General features: G+C 26.6%; 1 protein-coding gene across 4 annotated transcripts in view; it reads left to right on the forward strand.

Annotated features, from left to right (window-relative positions):
* Window positions 1-10,850: 10,850 nt before the first annotated feature.
* The window catches only part of LOC100209747 (contactin-associated protein-like 2), a 45,610-nt gene continuing 34,278 nt past the window's right edge, over window positions 10,851-22,182 (forward strand). Inside the window, exons 1-2 of one of the 4 annotated variants that reach the window (XM_065810004.1) lie at window positions 10,967-11,183; window positions 20,209-20,288. The gene's annotated coding sequence lies outside the window, so the exon portion shown is untranslated. Of the gene's footprint in view, window positions 11,399-13,388; window positions 14,298-20,208; window positions 20,289-22,182 lie in introns of those variants that run through there. The other 3 variants (XM_065810003.1, XM_065810005.1, XM_065810006.1) reach the window with 3 other exon arrangements.

The raw sequence follows: 22,182 nt of genomic DNA on the forward strand, positions 1-22,182 counted from the left end.
AAATTTAAAAAAAAGTCTTTAAAGATTATTTTTTCTCTGAAGAGATTATAATTATCTGATTAATTTATAAAAAAAAAATTTTCGAAAAATTTGATAGATCTATGGGTATTCCACCTTAACGAGAAAAAACGTGGTTGATGCAAATTTAAAAAAAGGAATTTTTTCTTTATTTTATTATAGAAAAAAAATTGTTAATTTTTTTTTTTAATTTATTAACTTGATATTTTTAAGATTCTGTGTACAAAAAATATCTAAATACATAAATCGGGAGCACAAAAAAGACACATTCAATTAGGTGTAAAAAAACAACGAATTTAATTAGAAACAAATACTGATGTAAATTTGTGAAAATAGAGAAAAATGAAAATGGCATTCATGAATAGGGCCGTCCCAAAAAGATTTTAAAGGAGGGGGGGAGTGACCTTCCTGTTATTTGCCGTCTAAGACTTAGAAAAACTTTTTTGCCGACATAGATCTAAAAAAAAAAAAAGGTCTTCGTTGCCTGACATTAGCCGGCTGACCACTTTAGACCCAATTTAGTCTGACTAGTAAAGTTCGTTACCTAGTTTACCATGAATCACGATATGAAATTGTGGAACAATTTTTGAAATTTGTAGATTGTAGTAACAAAGATGGTTCTAAAATTTCTCAAATGATTACAAAAACGTTAGAAAGTAACGCTATTCCACTCGCTGATTGTAGGGCTCAAAGTTATGATAATGCGCCAAATATGTCAGGCAAATACAAAGGAGTACAAGCTATAATAAAAGAGCTGTGTCCTACTGCTTTGCTTTCTCTTTGTGGCAGCCACACAACTTAGGTGATAATGATGCTGCTGAATGTATTGCAGAAGCCATAACCTACTTCGGAACTATGCAAACAATATACACCTTATTCAGTTGTTGTCCAAAGAGGTGGGAAATATTATCTAAGCGTATTGGTTGTCCCTTTCACGGTATATCTGGCACAAGGTAGTCAGATAAAATAGAGAGTGTAAAACCATTTGTAGCTCACCTTCCAGGAGTAAAGCATTTTCGGAAGATTTGCTCTAGCTAAATCTTACTCCAAAAACTAAAAACGAGAATCGTGGAGCAATTTGTTGTATCAGTACCTTTACCTGCATTATAATGTCAATTGTGTGGCAAAGAATATTACCATCCGCAACAAAGTCATTTAAGCCCGCCACGCGACTTTGATATTGAAGTTTCAAATATAGAAAGCTCACTTTCATAATTAAAAGCTATTCGTTTAATTTCCAATTAATGTGCTTAATTTCTAATTAATGTGGAGTGAAGCTAAGCTTGTTGCATCTAGTCTTGATATAGAAATAAAATTGTTTAGGAACGATAGCAGAAAACAATTCCACGATAAAAATGTGAGTAAAATGAGTGAGGCAGGCAAATCTCCCTTGGAATCCCGATTACGAAAGCAAATTTTTTAGGTAGTATAATAATAATAATGTTATTGGAGGATTTAAAGTTCGTTTTAGCGCGGCAAAATAGATTTCTGAAACCTTCTTTCTTTGGAACTGCCAAAAAATGTCTGAGGAGGAATTAATACACGAAACAGCTAATTTTACGAAAAAATATTCTAAAAATATAGTCAGTGAAAACTTTGTGCAAAAAATTAAACCCATTATAATGATTTACAAAACTAATTTCGAGACAAAACATTTGGGTGCACTGGAAATATTAATTGCTTTGGCAGAGTGCAAGCTAGAAAGTATATTTCCCAACCTCGTGTCAATTCGAGAATATTTCTTACAGCACAAACAACAGTAGCATCAGCAAAAAGAAGCTTCAGCAAGCTTAAACTTATTAAAAATTATCTCAGGTCTACTATGAGTCAGGATCGTCTTAACGACCTGGGTAGGCTGAGTAATAAGTCTGATATTGCAAAACATATAGACTTTGATACAATTATACATAATTTTGCGAAGAAAAAGGCACGCAAGACAACCTTGCTTTAACAAAATTGTTCTTTTGTATACTCTTCTGCAACAATCTCTTAGCGTTCAAAAATTATAACCTTATAAAATGTAACCCCCTCAAATTGAGAGGGTTCAAACTTTGTACAGTCATAGTTTTTGAACACTAAGAGATTATAGTATGAAATTTAGAATTTTTTGATGAATATAAATTCATTTAAGAATAGTACAAAAAATATTTTATGTGTTTTAAATATTTCAATTGTTGCTCTCTTGTTTGGGGCAGTTGTGGCTAAAATTTTAGGGCTTTTCTGTTTCCAGACTCCAATTATCGCAATTTTTTTTCAATCATATATATATATATAAATCAGTTTGTTTATATATATATATATATATATATATATATATATATATATATATATATATATATATATATATATATATATATATATATATATGTATGTAAATTTTTTATTTTTTGTTTAAAATATTTTTTCTTTTTTGGAAACTTTTAAACTTTTTCTCAAACTTTTTAACTTTAAATTTAAAATTTTCTTTTTACACTTTTTGATTCACACTTTTGTATAATATTAGAACTTGTAAAATTATATTTTTCTCTATTTCATGAAGGGGCTTGGGGCTTTTTTTTTTTACTTTCCTTTTCTCGCGGAATTACCAATATATATATATATATTATATATATATATATATATATATATATATATATATATATATATATATATATATATATATATATATATATATATATATATATATATATATATATATATATATATATATATATATATATATATATATATATATATATATATATATATGTAACACTTATCTAACTTTTTCTTCTACTTGAAGTTTCACCATTGCTGGATCATCAGGAAGAGTTCAGGAAGAGTACTCTTCCTGATGATCCAGCAATGGTGAAACTTCAAGTAGAAGAAAAAGTTAGATAAGTGTTTTTTACTAATTTATTATTGCTCTGTTCTTTAAGAACATTGAGAACTCTATTTGTAAAATACACTAACATAATTTACATATATATATATATATATATATATATATATATATATATATATATATATATATATATATATGTATATATATATATATATATATATATATATATATATGCATATATATATATATACATATATATATATATATATATATATATATATATATATATATATATATATATATATATATATATATATATATATGCATAGCAAGCGGGGGTAAGGGCCTAAAAAAATAATTGCACCTGCACATTCTTATCCTCTCCATGGCCTTGAGCCGAACTACTATAATAGCTCTGCTGCTTGCTTAGAATATTCTAAACTGAAAATGTATGCCTCGGTATCCGTTGAACGATCGGGCAGGTACCTAAGTCCACTTTAAAAAAGCACATATTTTTTATAAAGTTGTTCTTATAAACAGTTAAATGAAACTTTTGGTTCAATGATGTCATTTATTAAGAGTAGTTCATTTCACTTATATCTAAATTTTACTTTACTTTAATGTTGCTCTAGTCCGTTTAAAAATACTAGCATAAAGATTTAAATATATTTGTTTTTATATATTTCTTATAAATTATTATTTAAATCATAATATATAAGAAAGTGCAACCTGATAGCACTGAAGTCAACTGAAGTCAATGGTATGCACATGTACTTGCGGGCAAATGTAGTATAGCTATTTTGTCCGAGAGACAAATTAATAAACAAGTTAGAGATATTCTGATTTACGTATAGGAAAATATTGTACAAAGGAACAATAATAATCATTGAGGTGATTCTAAGTATCTGAATCAGAAACTCAAACAATTTTTCGAACTTTCGAATGTTTTTAGAAATTCTGTTAAAGAAGTTGTAACTATTAAAATATTTAACAACAAGAAAATTTTTTTAAACTTATCAAATGATGGTAACCCGCCGTTCGGTAATGCTACCCAGGCAGTAACCAATGGGCGGGTGCCCGGGTACCCGCCATCATCAAAGTTTTAGAAGTTTTAGCCTAACTCGATACTTCCATGCTTCTCAAAAGTACTGGACCGCATAATATGCAACAGACCTTTTACATATCTCAAAATCACAATATCCTTTTTAATAACAAATACGGATTTAGAAAAAGCCATTCAACTGAAAATGCACTAATAAATTTAGTTTACAAAAATCTTGAATGGGTTTGACAAAAATTAATATACAATTGGAGTATTTATCAATTTGTCAAAGGTTTTCGATACAATGGATTACGAGTTTCTTCTAAGTTTTCTACAAACTTAGTAAATATGTTACTATCTAAACAATCGGAAAAAAGCTTTATATTACAATTATAATTATACCTCCCTTGAAATCGTTACTTATGACGTTCGCCAGGGATCCATTCTAAGTTTTTGCTTTTTTTTATCCAAACCAACAACATGTTTTTGTTTTCTAGTATACTGAACTTATTCTTTTTGCAGATGACACTCGAGCTTTCTACACCTAATCAAATATTATTTTTCACATAGTAAATCAGTTTTAGCTCACAAAACTGAATTAAAAAGAGCATTTTCTGTGAGGTTTCTAGGAGTAATACTAGATAAACATATAAAAAGGAAAGAGCACATTAAGTTATTAGAAATAAATCTTAAAGTATCGGGATTATGCATAAATCTAAATATATTTTAAATCAAGTATGTCTTAAAAGTTTATGTTTTGCATTTGTTCATAGTTACATTAGCTACTGCCATATTGCCTGGGCAAGTACACACCAATAAAAACTAGTTTTAGTCTAAAAAAAACAAAAAACAAGCATGTTGTATTATAACAAATACCAATAGTTATGTTAGTAGTAAACAAATAATGAGAGAATTGAAAGCTCTTAATGTTTACTAAAAAAAACTGTTGCGTCATTCAGTTATTGCTTAAAAAAATAATTTGATCCCCAAAATATTTGATAATTACTTCGAACTTATTGATCACAAATATGAAACAAAACTTTCAATCTGGAACTATTATATTTCAAAAATACGAGACCATTCGAATTCTCAGGAAGAAAAAAATTTTTTTGCAAGGAAAGTTTTGCTAGGAAACTTTTTTTTTTTTATATATAAATAGGAGGAAAAAGTTTTTTTCAAAGTTATTTTTAATTTAAATTTTCTTGAATTATTTTGCATAATTAGATAGTTCCAATGTTTTTTATTTAAGAATAACATTGAATAAATATTATTCTAAATTAAATTCATTTTTGTTTTCATATGGAAAAAAAAAAAGTAGTTAAACACAGGAATAAAATACTGGAAAATACAAGAATTGTATCTATTCTATTATGCAATTTATTCTGTTAAAACTAAACTTAAGTTATTTAAGTTAATTTAGCTTAATTAGTAAACTTAAGTTAAATAATTACTTAAAAAAAAAAATGCTGTAGGTAATCACTATTGATAAGACAGTCCAATAAATAAACTTTTTCTCTGTTTCATGATTATTAAACTGATTTTTTGTGCATTTTTTAGCTAAATTTAAATATTTTGCTTTTGTCGCTTTAGTTTCTTCGCAATAATCTATTACTTTTTAAAAGAGAGTTTTTTGCTCGATATTTTCATTCAATAATTAAAAAAAGTTAATTATCTATTGTTTTTTTACAACAATTATATAATAGGATGGCTTAATGGATTTAATAGGATGGCTTCTCAAAACTAAGTGCAAACATAATCTCATAATCTCAATCATAACTCATTATCTTACATTAGTGATTGTTATACATTTGTAAGACGAAAGACAAAAAGTTAAATTTGTAGGAAAAGGATGAAAGATTATTAGTTTTGTAAAATTACCTTATAAATCTTATTTCAATATTTAACAAAAATATTTAACAAAATGTCTGCCACATAGGTAAAACGAGTTTTGAGAATGAAAAAAAGAAACAAGAATTTATCTTTGTTTGGAGAGAACTTCTATACCGCATTACCAACTACTATACTTGCTAACACTACTCGCAAACTATTTGCAAACTAAAGAGAAGAAGATAAATTGTTTCAATATTTTTCCTACTATTATACAACTTCAAACTTTTAAAGAGATTAGGGAGGCAAATAAGTCTCTTAATTAAAGTAAAAAATCTTCTCACCAGTCTTTCAAAAGTTTTATAGTTTAAAATAAGAAAGGAAACTTTTGTAAACTGGGTTATTTTACGTTAAACGGTCTAATGTAAGAAATCTGTCCCACTCAACCAACTCAAGTTCTACATACCAATATAATAATATTTTGGTATGTAGAGCAAAAATCTCTTATATAAATGTCCATGCTGAGTTATTGTATAAAAATATGACGCTAAAAGCGAAACCCTATGTAATGAGTCTGAACCCCAAAACTCTGTGAGCAGTTTTTTTTTATAATTTTATATTTTTTTAATATTTTATTTTTATATTATATTATTGGAAAAACTGATTATAATTAATGAAATAAAATTTTTGTTAGTCGGTTGTTGATTTCGTCTTCATACTCGCTCAAATTCTTTAATTAAGTTTTGCTCATTTTTCAAAACGATATTTAGGATTAGAATCACAATTGCATAGTTCATCAACCAGTACTTTAAAATAATATAACAAGTTAAGTTCCCTAGAAAAGCCAAATATCTATTTATAATTCTTGTGGTTGCATAAACGTGAGAAATACTTTAGTCACTGCATAAAAAGAAAATCCTGTTGTTGAAAGTTGTTACTTTTTATTAAGGAAAACTTATAAAAACATCAATATTATCGCTTACTTAATCATTGAGTTAGTAAAATCTCTTTTTAAGACGTCAAAAATGTTCTAACCGAACGGTTATACCAAGATTTTTTGAAAAATAATTTTTGCTATCAACTTTAGAAAAGAAAGGGTTACTCACTTTACACAACACTATCATTCAAATGTTTGAAAGATAAATGATAACTATGAATCAAATGATTATTATTTATTCTAATCACAAACGGTTATATGCGCAATGAAAGATTTGAAAATGATGAGTTACTCCAACAGCACCAAAACCACTTTTTTTGATTCGAAAGAGTTCCACACCATCGACATTCGTTCTTTAATTAAGCATTGAAAAGAATTTATAAACAATGAAGGTGGATGTATTGTTAAAAATTGGTCATGGAATTAAAAATCAATACATTCACTTTTTTGAAACAACACTCATTATAGTTTTGTTAATCAAATACATCCAATTTGAGTGATGCCATTTGTCGAGTTTACCTTTTATTTAGTTTTAATTGTAATCATTTTAATCAATTACATTAGGAGTAAAAGTAATAAAAGAATGCTGGTCTGTTTCTTTAGTGTTCCTGAACTATTTTCTTTGATCTAATCTCTGAATATCGTTTGTTGCTCCTTTAAGTTTCATAATGATAACGATTTAAAACTGTTAAGATTATGTCAAGGCTAACAGCTGATGCAATCACACAATCATCTGTAAAAACATAATTATTTTTTTTTTAATTGCTTTTATCATCGGTAAGGAAGTAGGCGTTAATTTCCTAGTTAAATGCTCTTCCGCAGTGTTCTATGACAAGGCCATTAGGTCTTCATGGGGCGCCTAAAAAAAATTAAAAAAAAAATGTTTATATTAATACTACTCGTTTTATATTGATTGCTCTCTTAGTTTTACCATTTTTATAATTGTAATCAACTCGCATTATAATTAGGGAAAATAAATTCCATCCATATTATTATTATTTTTTTCTTATTTGTGCCATTTTTTTTTTGCGAGAAAATATTTGATCAATTTTTGATCAAATATTTTTGATCAATAATTGATCAAAAAATATTTGAAATTATTGATCAAAAAAAATAATAGCACAAATAAGAAAAATTCCAAAATCAGACAAAAAATGTAGTATTTACCCAAAAAATTTAGTATATCAATATTTAGTAGGGCCACCCTTTGGCAGAATAACTGCTTGCAGACATCGAGGCATTGATTCCACAAGAGATTTGGTTTCTTCTGGAGTGATTTTCTCCCATGCTTCGACTATTGCTGCTTTTAGATAAATTCTGTAAGCTCGATCTCCAATTTTCCGTTCTAAAATGTACCACAAATGCTAAATCGGATAAAAGTCGGGGGACTGGGTAGGCAATTCCTTTGTTGCTATGGCAGTATGTTTTGGGTCATTGTCCTGTTGAAAGACGAAGTTGTTTCCAAATCTAAATTTACGAGCAGAGGGTTTCAAATTTTGCTTTAAAATGTCTATATACGAACTGGTGTTCATAGTTATTCAATGAAAGTAAGTTTGCCAGCTCCTCTCCAAGTCATTAATCCCCACACCATGACATTTCCACCACCGTGTTTTACTGTTGTTCTCATCCAACTCAACTTGTAAGCCTCACCTTGTTTTTGCCAAACTTTTTGCTGTCCATCCGAAGAGATAAGGTTAAATTTGGATTCATCACTCCAAATTACTTACTTCTAGTACTCGATAATCTTGTCTCATACTTTATTGCAAATAATAATCTTTGTTTCATATGTCTTAGAGTCAAATAAGGTTTTTTGCGACATACTCTACTATGAAATCCTTGTTCTCTAATTCTATTTCAGATAGCTTAAGTTGAAATCATGATTTTGTGGTTGTTTTTAACTTTGTCAGCAATCTTTTGAGCAGCTTCAAATCTGATTTTCTTTCAAATCTGTGAGCAGCTTCAAATCTGTTTTTCTTCACTTGTAAAATAATCTTTCTATCAATAGCAGCAGATGTTTTTCTTTTACGGCCTCTTTCTGATATATCAGTTGTAGTCCCATTTAAATTATGCTTTTTTTATAATGTTGCCGACAGTTCGAAAAGGGATTCCAGTCTGTTTATTAACTTCTCTGTAGGTCTTGCCACTATTTACCAAATCCACAGCCAAGTTTCTTTGAGAAATCGCCCAATGTCGTTTTACAATGCGCATGTTGCTGTAAATTAATCAATTTTATTCAATTAATCAAAACTTGTGTGTTACAAATATATTTTATATGTAACATATGAACGCATCTTATGTGTTACATATGTAAATATAATTTTAGACTTGAACTTACCAAAACTTTATTTTTTTCCCCACAAAAATTCAAAAAAAATACTAAATAAAGTTTTTCTGCCATTTAATTTTTTGCTTCCAATGTAACACCTGTGCGCTTTTAATGTTTTTAAAAACAATAATCCTTTGGTAAAATCATGCAAAAATACATATAAAAATCTTCATAATAGTAGTACTCTTTGATGTACATTTACATTTTTTACAGTTTTAAAAAAATATGAGAAAACGGATAAGTTAAAAAAAAAACTTCAAAAAAATGCTTAAGCCATTTATTTTTTTGCCTACTGTATCCACATGTAGTAGCTTTAAAGCTGTTAACCAAGTTGGTTAAGAAAGTTAAAGCCACAACCAAAAAATAAAAAAGTTTAGGTTTAAGTTCTAAGATTTTATCAAATAGTAATTTAGTAATACATAATATTTTTCAAAAATTATTAAATAATGCTGGTAGTTTAATTATTATTAGAGTTATGAATCAAAACAAATAATTATTATTAGAGTTATGAATCAAAACAAATAATTAAGCATCTTATGTTACAAAAGAGATTTATTCTAAACATCTACGAATTGAGAAACACAAAATACTCATGAAGGTAATTAACTTGATATCGTAGAAAGCAAGCCGAGAAACTAAAATTTTTTAGCCATTAGCAACTAATGTTGTTAATGGCTAAACTTTTGTTGACATGACATATTTTTAAGTAAAAACATTTTATTATTAAGTTAAAAAAATCCATGGTAAAACTTTTAGACACCAATGCAGTACTTTTTAATGATTAAGGTAGCTAACTTGGACATGGAGAAAACTCCAAACATTTACATGTTTATATTTATGTAAAATAAAGAAAATTTGCACAAAATTGCGATGATTGGAGCCTGGGAATAAAAAAGCCCTAAAGTTTTAGCTACACCTACTCCAAACGTGAGAGCAACAAGTTAATAAAATATTTTTTTTACTATTCTTAACTAAATCTACATATATAGATAAATTTTAATATTCATACAATAATCTTTTAGCGTTTAAGCAATAGTCTTTTAGTCATATTTGGTCATATGGTCACAATTGAGGCCTCAATTTGAGGGGGTTAGAAATTTTGTAATGCCATAATTTTTGAACACTAAGAGATTATTTTACAAAATTAAAAATCTATCGATAAACATAAACTAAGTTGAAAATATTAAAAATAATACTTTGTCAACTTGTTGCTCTCACGTTTGGGGTAGGTGCAGCTAAAATTTGAGGTCCTTATTGTTCCCAGGCTTCAATTATATATAACTTTTTGCAAAGCATTCTTATTTAATATAAGTAAAAACATATAAATACTTGGAGTTTCCTCTATGTCAGGAAGTTAGCTACCTCAAACATCAAAAAATGCATCTTTAGAGTAAAATAAAAGGCATTAAATTTATAAGATAAAGTTTTATAAAGATTATAAACGTCAATGCAAAATTATAAACATTTATATTACATAAAAGTATATTGCATAATTTTGCATAAATTAGATTAATTTCAGGAACTTTAATTTGTTCAATTGTTTTGATTGATAAATGCTTAAATACAAAAATTAAAAATAAATGTTTTTGTATTTATAGATAAATGCATAAACAACAAAACTTCCGTCGTGTTTACCAAAAAATATGATCAATGCTGCATAAAATATTTGCTTTAATATATAAATATATATATATATATATATATATATATATATATATATATATATATATATATATATATATATATATATGTATACATATATATATATAAAGAAAGCACTAAAATTTCAAAAGTTTTCGGAGGGGGTTTAACCACATTTTAATAAACCATCGATGACATCACGGTCATTTAAAAGTGTCAAAGCAATTTAAAGGAAGAAACTCATTTGAATAATTAGAATGGCAGCCATTTTTCCATTGTTATTTCATTGACAAAATTGCAAGAATGACTAATACCATCAATGCATAAATAAACTTAAATCTTCGTGATAAAAACGTCACAATAGAAAAGTTGAATAGGTAAATTATATTTTATAAACCCTCGAGTAAATGAAACATTGCGGTGCAGTATGAAGATAGTTGTATGTAAAAAAAGCGAACAAGCAATGTTTTTTTAAATTCTTTGTTCGCAAAATAATTATTTACTTACTGAATTTTGTCGAACTTTTGTTTAAATACGTTTACTTTCGTGGAGATATTTTTGCAAAAAGGTAAAATTATTTTTTAGTTATTCTTTAAAAATATTTAAAGTTTTACTAACTTGAGTATATTTTATTCCAATTCGTAATGGTGCAAATTGTTTCGTTGCATAATGTACAGATCATTTTTGATTTGTGATAGATGACCAAAGAAAATTATGAATTATGAACTTTCTTTAAAAAATATTAAAATTTGAAAACCAAATGATCACATTACGATAACCAGTGTAAGCAGTTTATTTTGTTTGCATAAATAAAAAAATAAATAAAGAATAATAAAAATATAAATATATAAATATTGGAATATTACGTATGTTCCGCTAAATTAGTTATGCTGAATTAGTTTACGTTAAGTTAAAGTGACTTAACGTTTAAATAGTAAAATAAAATAACTATTCCGAAATTTAATCTAATCCTAAATAAAAAAATTAATATTAACCAATATTTTATATATATATATATATATATATATATATATATATATATATATATATATATATATATATATATATATATATATATATATATATATATATATATATATATATATATATATATATATTAAAAAATAATAATATTAGTTAATATTGTTTTTTTATTTAGTTTTAGATTAAAATTTTAGTTCTTATATTTACATTATATTAAATTTTTATATTCAGAGGACAATGTTTAACTCATTTTTTATCTGTTGCACTTTATCTTTAGTTTTTTTTTTAATCTTTAATATCTCCCCCATAAACACCTTTACTTAATATCTCCTATACTCAAAACCTTACTTAATATCTTCTATATACATGAAGATAATACCGTAATGCTCGTCAAAGTTTATTAATGTAAATTTGTAATTCATTATTCCGGTTTTTCTTGTTTTTGTAATAATTGTCAACGCCACAGTCAATAAACGACATCTGTGGCTTTTTGTTAGAGTGTTTGTTTAACTTTTATTTTCACATAATAATCAAACTTGAAATACATATACTAAAAAATGTTAAGAACTTAATATCTTGTGTACATATACACGATAATAGTTTTGCTTCACTTTTTGTCATTATCAACATCCGCTATACGTTTGTGTTTTAAAAGTTTAAACCATTAAGTTAATTGCGGAAGAATATAAATTTAAAACCTTTTTATAAAAACCACAAAATAAAGAACTTTAAAAAAAGGTTTTTTATATCTCTATATAATTATTTAGTAAAAAAACTGGTATTGCAATGCTTGTAAAATATATATTGTTTATAAAAGAATATATTTTTCCAAACTTTTAGGTTTAAATATATAATATACGTTGTGATCTTAAAAAGTCTTAAAAGATCAAAGTTATAACTGGAGAGTACTTATCTATAGATTAATTTTACCCTAAATTATATTTAAATATTCTTATAATGTTTTTTTAAGGCACTGAACACAAGTAATTCAAACTATATAAAAATATATGTCGCCTATCAGTAGCCATTTGATCAAGTTGCCTGGTTTTGATATAAAGAGGCACGAATACTTAGCAAATAATAGCAGCCGTGTTGGAAAGTGGCGCAGTGGTTAAAGTTCTACCTCAAAATCAAAAGGTCTAAAGTTTGGTGCCGGCCCTGGCCATTTAAACGACATTGGTAACGAAGGAGGTGTGAACTTCCTGGTTAAAAGCTTTTCCGCGCTGTTCTGTTATAAGAGCGTTTTTTGAATTTAATTTGATATTATTATCAATCCAATTTACAAGCAAATTTAAAAAGTTGTGTAGGGCGACCGAAAAAATTTTGCACGAGGGCGGCAAGAAGACTAATGCCGGCATTAATTTTTAAAATAATCTTATGTGTACAAATACAATTACATAAACATATTTAAACATATTAAAGTTATAATAAAAATTCTTTATAGTTACATCATTTAAGATCGTTTGTTGCTATTTGCGTAAATTTGCAGAATCATGCTGTAATTTTTTGTTTTGCTTTGTTTTGTTTTAGGTACACCCCGGAATAGCATTTTTCTAGGAAGGTAGTGCCTACTTCCTTACCGATGACGTGAAATATGCGCTAAGAACTCGCATTGTATCCTAGACCTCTTGCTTCTAAAAAAAGCGCTCTAACCACTGCACCATGGTCTCTTAATTGTAGTTATTAAAATTGGAGTTTGACAAGAAAGAAAGCCTATTGTAGCTGTTTTTTACAATAGGCTTTCTTTCTTGTCAAACTCCAATTTTAATAACGAGTGTCCTTTACGTCCGCTAAATCGGATTTATTGACAAACTGGGATATATACGGATGGGCATTGGTAAAATGCAAAAATTTTCAATGGGTAAATTTCGGGAATATAGTGCGGAAATATGGGTTGGGAAGGAACAATAGGTTCCTTCCTTGACACAATTTTCAATGACTATAACAAAAAAGTTATTATTCCACATGTAATATCTTTATCTGAAACTAAATTAGACTTTATAGGTTGCATTTTAGGTATTATTGCCCCCTTCTAAACGTGTTATTTTTTTTGAATTTCCAATTTACTTTATAAAGGTCATTTTGAATATATTATACATGAATATAATATACATATTATGCAATATTTTATACATGTTTAAATGAGGGTTGTATAGTTTTCCGAATGGTTATTTGGAATGAAATTACAATATCTGGAATTATCGTACTTTATTAAAGTCTTTAAACAAATGTTAAATATGAAGCTAGATACCTTTGTTAATATGAAGCTTGATACCTTGGATAAATGTTAAATATGAAGCTAGATACTATAATCATTTTACAATGAAGAGATAGTTACATTTTCTGGAATTATCATTATCATACTCAAAACGAATATAAATATGAAACTAGAGTTAGGACAGGTGTCCTACATTTTGCAATGAATTTTTTAGTTTAACCATTTTGGGCTGTGGTAGTTTTGCTTTTCTTAAAGGAATAACAAAAATTCCTAGAAATATTATGTTTAAACTAGATGCTGAATATAAAACTATATTTATCTGACACAAAATCTCAAAAAAATATTCCTGAACACTGGCATTTTTGTTGCTACAGTAAAAACAAGACTATTCTTTAAACATCGATTTGATTCTGTTTCCTTTAAGAAGATAAAAAGAGATAAAGAATATGGTTTTGATTTCTATGAAGCTTTTACTTCAAGGTATATTTGTATCAGTTTTTATTGTGCTAAAGGATCTTTTATCTTATCTTTTCAATCTTTTTAATGACAGTTTTTAAACATAAATTAAAGTTAAAATCACTATAATATTAAAGATTAATACAAAACTAGAATTATTTGGGTACTGTAAAAGACACCCCAAACCTGTCATTCTATGTAACATGCATCAATTTCAGAGATCCAGACAGCTTTTATTAACATTTAATATAGGTAGCCATATGTTTATACTTATAATCAAATGACTGTGCATTTCAAAAAATTGCTGTAATTAGTCTTGGAACAAAAATAACCCATACTTTGTGCTCCCAACTAAAGATTTATAAAAAAATTTAGAAATTAAACTGTGTATGTATACAGACACACACACGCAAGCATGCACACACATACATGCACACACACGCACACACATATATCCTATTTATATATTTAACTCTATCAAAGTCCGTGTGTGTACACTTCACTTTGCCTTAATAAATGATGCCTAATGATAAATAAAAATTAATAAACACTGATAATGGGTAATACTGATAAAAGTTAGTACTAGTTGAAATAAAACATAAAATTTCACAAAAATCAATCAGAAGGTAGATTTAAACTCAGTATCCCATATACGCAATCATTAGTATGATCTATGTTAGCATTTAGGTTTAAAAGTATTTTCAGCCTAATATTTATAAATATCCTGCTGGAAATTAACCTTTGTATATATATACATATATATATATATATATATATATATATATATATATATATATATATATATATATATATATATATATATATATATATATATAACAATCCACCATGATTTTTTTGATATTATTCGACTTTGATTGATAATAAATCAATGATTGTTGGACTTATTTCAAATATAAAAAGTGTAAATTGATGAGTATCATATTTTCTTTTAAATAAATATAGATATTCATAAAAGTATCAATTGATGCGCTAATCATCTGTTTTTTTTTAACACTTAACTCATAATCTAAAATAATTATAATGGTCAAAATTAACTATCCACTCTATTATTTCAAAATTTTTTCAAAATTTCGTTTGTCTTTGAGTAAAACTTTGAAGTTATTTGCAAATTAATAATTATTGTTAAAGAGTTTTTTTTTAAAATTGTTATAAATTTTTAAAAAGTTTGTGTAAATGAAATATAAAATTTAGCATCTAATTAACAACTACAACATTTCAGCAATAAAAAAATCAAAATGACTGGAAAAACTATTGATAATATGACAAAATGTAAAATCATAGCTATGAATGAACAAAACATCTCAATGAGAAAAATTGTGAAACATTTAAACACAACACATCCAACTGTTACCAGAATAATCAACCGATACCATGAATATAATACAATTGAAAATATTCCGCGTCCTGGAAGACCCAGCATTTCAAATGAAAGAAATGAACCTTCACTATTCGCATGGTGAAAAAAAATAGAAAGTTATCATCTACTGATCTCAGTCGAAAATGGCAGGAAGCTTCTGGTGTTGTTGCTAGTGCTTGAACAATTAGAAGAGTACTACAAAAACATAATTACATGTGACAAGCTGCTTGCAAAAAATCCCATCTATTAAAAAAACATCAGAAAGCAAGGAAAAACTGATGCTTAGCTCTTAAAATTTGGTCTAAGAGCATGTGGCACAACGTTCTTTTCAGCAATGAAATGAAAATTGAGGTCGATTCAAGAAAAAACCAAGTAATGCTGAGAAGAATGCCACATGAAAGAATGCGCCCAGATTGTTCTATGTATAGAAAAAAACAAGGTATTGGTAGTATAGGCATCTGGGCCTGCATGAACTATAAAGGTATCGGTTGCTTCAAACTATTTGATGGCAGGCTTGATTCTCAAAGATATTTAGGCATATTGGATAGTTATTTGATGTCTTCTATTGACATTTTCCAAAAAGACACGGGAATTATCTTCCAACAAGATAACGCTCCATGTCATACTGCTAAGATTTGCAAGCAATGGTTTGAAGAAAACAACATTAAAGTCATGTCTTGGCCTGCCAATAGTCCAGATCTCAATTGCATAGAAAATTTGTGGTCTTTGTTAGACCACAATCTTGGTAAAGTTGAAATAAAAGATCTGGACCAGCTGAAAGAAGAAGTAACAAAATTACTAAATAATTTTCCAAAAGATATTACTAAGAATTTAGTGAATTCCATGCCGAAATGGATCAATGAATGCTTAAAAGCTATAGGATTGTCAACAAAATATTAATTATTTTTTTTTTTTCATTTTTTGTGTATTATAATTTTTTTTTGTTCTTTTGTTAGTTAATTTTGTTGATGTGGTTTGTTTATTTTGGCCACTTTTTTTTTTGGTACATATGAACACTTGTTTTCATTTTAATATTTCAGTTTTTAATTTTTTTAGTTTATTATTACTTTATAATAAATTTATATAGTAATTATTTGATTTATTTGAATAAAAAAAAATTGAAGAAAAAATCTCTTTTAATTTTTAAAATATGTAATTTCAAACTTATATCCATACTACAATAACATGATGGAATGTTATTAATGGCCAATACTGTATATATATATATATATATATATATATATATATATATATATATATATATATATATATATATATATATATATATATATATATATATATATATATATATATATATATATATATATATATATATATATATATATATATAAATGAATAATTTTAAATGTATTTTACATAATAGAGTGCTCAATGTTCTCAAAAGAATAGATAAGAAGAATAAAGTATAAATGCATCTTTAAATAACGTCTGATATTATATTGAAATAGCCTGATGCTAGGGTGTTCAGTGCATACATCGACAATCTTATAGCCTGCTGCTGTAAAGAAGTGCTGCTACATCAACTTCAAAAATTTTTATCACATGATATAATTTCAACATAGACAGCAAACTTAAAGCTTAAAACTGATGTTTATATAGAACAAAACTAAGATATTTTTTATTTTTAATATTTCTAATAAGTTAACATTACTTTTTAAATAAATGCTAAAAATAGAATTTAACTCTACTTCATTATGATTTCACATGTAAATAAGAAGTGTAAATAAAAAATAATGTTGAACTATTTTTTTCTAATGGTGATAGCTAGTTCCCTTTCTCAACATGAAAATCATTGTAAGTTCCTCAGTGACGAGAACATACATTATAAATTTAATGATTAGCAAATTTAAAAAGCAGACAAAATCGGCAATATATGTGCATGTATTGCAAAATAATTCAATATGCTATTACTTTTTTTTATGTGGTTGTTAAGGTAAACTTGGAAACTTAAACATTATTTAAACCATTTGATTGATTAGTATGCAATGTAATGAAGTGCATATTTTCTTGTAAACTTGGTTTTATTTAAAAGAAATAGCAATTTATATAACATACAGTTTATTTATATCCTAGAAATTCCTACATCTAAGGTGGCATTGTTCGCTGATGATATTACCATTTATTCTTATCTTTATAAGAAGCTGACACTCTCTAATTTCTTGGTGGGGGGGGGGGGGGGAGATTTGAGTTTGAAAAAGATCTCACCTCTGCTACAGCATGGGACTCTCAGTGGCTGGTGAACTTTAACTCAGATAAAACTCAATAACTTGTATAAGCTAATTGTTATCTCAATAATCTAGATCTTCCTATATTTAAGGTATTTTATGGTATATTATGGTATATTATGGTAATGAACTCAATGAGTCATCTACCCTTCATCTTCTTGAATTAACTCGTACTTCTGATCTTTCTTGGTAACCATATATCAAATACATTGCATAATTAGCATCTGCTAAGGTTGTATCTCTTTATCTCTTTATCACCACTTTTTTCCTCTGAATTCTGTTTTTATTCTCTACGAAGCTTAAATCTGTCCTTATATGGAATACTTTACCATTTCTGGAGCAGATCTTTGAATAATGCACTTTCTCATTTAGGCAAATTGCAAAAATGCATTCTGAACATAGTTGGTCTTGCTTTTGCAGCCAACCTTCAACCATGGTTGCATTGTTATAATGTTGCTTTTCTTTCTCTTTTTTATTAATATTCATAATGGGCGCTGCTCTAAAGAGCCAGCGTCTCTTGTGTCATCTACTAAAATTTGTTCTCATGTTACTCGTCATTCAATTAAGTCTCATCTTTTTATATTGATTGTTCCTAAGTGCTCCAAAAATTTTTATTCGCTTAGTTTTTTTTCTCAAACATCAGTTCTTATGAATTTGCTTCCTTCATCTTGTTTTCCTGATTTGTATAATTTGCAATCTTTTAAGTCATTTGTTAATCATTATCTTGCTTTATAAACTTCATCTTTTTTCTTCCAGTAACTTGCAACTATAATAGCGGTTACTTGCAGCTTTATTGGAAGTGATGTTTAAAAAATATATATATTTATGATTAAACTGAAAGGATTTCAAAAATAATTTTAGTAGTACTCACAAATTTAAATCAATAAAATATCTTTTAAATTTATTTTCAAAACGGACTTGTTTATCTATTTAGTTGACTTTAACATGAATATTTGTTATGTGTGGTTAAGTTGTCATCCTTTAACAAAATAATGTTAACATTAACTTAATTGTTATATGCACAGCTATACAATCTTTTAATATTGCATAGCTGAAATAAAAATGAAATAGTTTGTTATAATCCTTTAACAAAATAATATAAGCATCAACTTATTTGTTATAAAAATTCCTTTATAAAATATTTTATTCTGTGGTGCGATATTTTTGTATTGCATAGCTACACTAAAAATGAAATAATATGTTATGTTTAAAAATTTGATAATCACCCTTTAACAAAATGTTTAAAATAACTTAATTATTATAAAAATTTCCTTATAAAAAATTTTATTTTGTGGTGCAATGTTTTTGTATTGCATACCTGCACTAAGAGTGAAATAATATGTTATGTTTAAAAGTTTGATTAAACTAACATTTGTTTATTTGAATAAAAATTTCCATTTTTAATTAAATTTTGAAATCAAAGTACTAAATACTAAATAGCAACTAGTTCCTGGTTTATTTTTGTTTTTCAATTTTAAAAGTACTTAAAATTTTTTTTTAAATATTTTTTTAAATTTTAATTAAATAACTAATATAATAGTTTCCGATTGTTAATGAAACGAAAACATAAACATCCATAATCAACAAGAAAGAATGTTTAATAAAATTTATAAAATGATAGTAATAGTTTTTTGTTATACTTTAGCATTAAAAAAATGTATTACTGTTATTTAAAAAAAATTTGAGTGTGTGAGTGTGTGCGTGTGTGATTTATTGGATATGTTTTTATTCACAAAAAAAATATTATTATTACATGGTTTAAGTTTTATAAAAATTTCTAAGATTAAATTTGTAAGACATTCAAAAAACGCAAGTTGTGGAGGGCATAGGTAGCACATATTTACATGTTGATAATTTTACAGAGTAATAGTTGCAAATATAAAATGCAAGTTGTGGAGGGCACAGGTAGCACATATTTACATGTTGATAATTTAACAGAGTAATAGTTGCAAATATAAAACGAAAGTTGTGGAGGGCACAGGTAGCACATATTTACATGTTGATAATTTAACAGAGTAACAGTTGCAAATATAAAACGCAAGTTGTGGAGGGCACAGGTAGCACATATTTACATGTTGATAATTTAACAGAGTAATAGTTGCAAATATAAAACGCAAGTTGTGGAGGGCACAGGTAGCACATATTTACATGTTGATAGTTTAACAGAGTAATAGTTGCAAATATAAAATGCAAGTTGTGGAGGGCACAGGTAGCACATATTTACATGTTGATAATTTAAGGAATTTGCTTAATTTAAAAACTGTATTGTAAATCTTTTTTTTATTATTAGTTTTCCCTATTTTTTTTTTAGTTGTATGGTTTATATTCTGTAGTATATAAGTCATCTAATATATCAGACCTAGTTGCAAACGAAAGTTGTGGAGGGCACAGGTAGCACATATTTACATGTTGATAATTTAACAGAGTAACAGTTGCAAATATAAAACGCAAGTTGTGGAGGGCATAGGTAGCACATATTTACATGTTGATAATTTTACAGAGTAATAGTTGCAAATATAAAACGCAAGTTGTGGAGGGCACAGGTAGCACATATTTACATGTTGATAATTTAACAGAGTAACAGTTGCAAATATAAAACATATTTACATGTTGATAATTTAAGGAATTTGCTTAATTTAAAAACTGTATTGTAAATCTTTTTTTTATTATTAGTTTTCCCTATTTTTTTTTTAGTTGTATGGTTTATATTCTGTAGTATATAAGTCATCTAGTATATCAGACCTAGTTTTGAATAAAAAAAGCTTAACACATTAGCTTAATGTGATTTTGGCATTATAAGTGTCAGGGTTGTTATCTGTCAAATATGTCTGAGACATATTTTCTGCCGACATAAAATATGTCCCACACATTTTCTATCGACATATTTTGACATAATTTTATGTCTGAATTATATTCTGCTGACATAAAATATGTCAGACATAATTTCTATTGACATGTTTTGACATAATTTTATGTCTGAATTATTTTCTGCTGACATAAAATATGTCAGACATATTTTCTGTCTACATATTTTGACATAATTTTATGTCTGAATTATTTTCTGCTGACATAAAATATGTCAGACATATTTTCTATCGACATATTTTGACATAATTTTATATCTGAATTATTTGCTGTTTGATATTCTTGAAGAAAAAATCAATCTAACAAATTTATTGCGCATTTCAACTTAATTTACAGAGTTAAGTGAAAATAGTTTAACAAATTTGTTGCTTTTTTGCAATCAATTATGCTTCATAAAACTTTTACTTTAAACCCTATAAGCAAACATCAGTTGTTTCATAAAGGTCTTTTTCTGCCCTTTTTAGCGATGTATCATTTGATAGTATTGACTAATATTGGCATTTACTGACTTATTTATTGATTACGATTTATTTATTGATTATGACTAATATTGACATTGATAGTATTGACTAATATTGACATTTGATAGTATTGACTAATATTGACTAGTTTTGAGGCATCATTTGATAGTACTTGATAGTATTGATTAGTATTGATTAGTATTGGCGCTTTCCCTTATTAGAATGTAAAAACCATCTCAAGCTGAGTTTTTATTACTGAAAGTGGTTTTTATTAGTATGACAAAACTTAAAACTATTTCTTTGATTAAAATAATAATAAAAAAAAAACTTTTTCAGTTATTTTTAATTACTAGTTGACCCTGAAAAAGATCTCATTATGAAAAATTGAATTCAAAAGATTCTATGAAAAAAACGGTTCACAGAATTTCAAAAAATTCGTGCCAAATTAAATTCATTTAAGCTGAAGAATTTGAAATACTTCCCAAAAGTTATATTCAACTCATTAAATTCATATTAAGAAGACTAACCGGTAATAATTTTTAACTAATTACGAATAATATACTTTTAGTTATAATAGTTATGATTTATTTAACAATAAAATAATTGACAATTGCATTATAACAGCATACTTAACTGCCATAAACTTGCATAAAATGTTTTGAGTGAAATATATATTGGAATAATTATTTTTTTCGTTTTCCTTATGATTTAAAGTCAAAAATGGAGAATAATTTATTGAATGAATCAACTATTAGTTAAAAATAACTAAAAATGTTTTTTTTTAAATATTATTTTAATCAAGAGAATAATTTTAAGTTTAGTCATATTAATAAAAACCTTTTTCAGTAATAAAAACTCAGCTTGAGATGGTTTTTACATTCTAATAAGGTAAATCGCCAATACTAATCCATACTAATCAATACTATCAAATACTATCAAATATTATCAAATGATGCTTG

This window comes from Hydra vulgaris, chromosome 11 (genome assembly GCF_038396675.1).
Source record: "Hydra vulgaris chromosome 11, alternate assembly HydraT2T_AEP".
In the NCBI taxonomy this organism is placed as follows: Eukaryota; Metazoa; Cnidaria; class Hydrozoa; order Anthoathecata; family Hydridae; genus Hydra; species Hydra vulgaris.